This window comes from Mandrillus leucophaeus, unplaced genomic scaffold, assembly GCF_000951045.1.
Source record: "Mandrillus leucophaeus isolate KB7577 unplaced genomic scaffold, Mleu.le_1.0 Scaffold149, whole genome shotgun sequence".
Lineage (NCBI taxonomy): Eukaryota > Metazoa > Chordata > Mammalia > Primates > Cercopithecidae > Mandrillus > Mandrillus leucophaeus.
Window position 1 is genome coordinate 1,526,319 of NW_012101465.1, and position 339 is coordinate 1,526,657.

A 339-nucleotide genomic window follows, 5' to 3' on the forward strand; every position below is an offset into this window, starting at 1 on the left:
AAGACTTCATGTCTAAAACACCAAAGGCAATGGCAGCAAAAGCCAAAATTGACAAATGGGATCTCATTAAACTAAAGAGCTTCTGCACAGCAAAAGAAACTATCATCAGATTGAACAGGCAACCTACAGAACGGGAGAAAATTTTTGCAATGTACTCATCTGACAAAGGGCTAATATCCAGAACCTACAAAGAACTCAAACAAATTTGCAAGAAAAAAACAAACAACCCCATCAAAAAGTAGGGAAAGGATATGAACAGACAGTTCTCAAAAGAAGACATTCATACAGCCAACAGACACATGAAAAAATGCTCATCATCACTGGCCATCAGAGAAATGC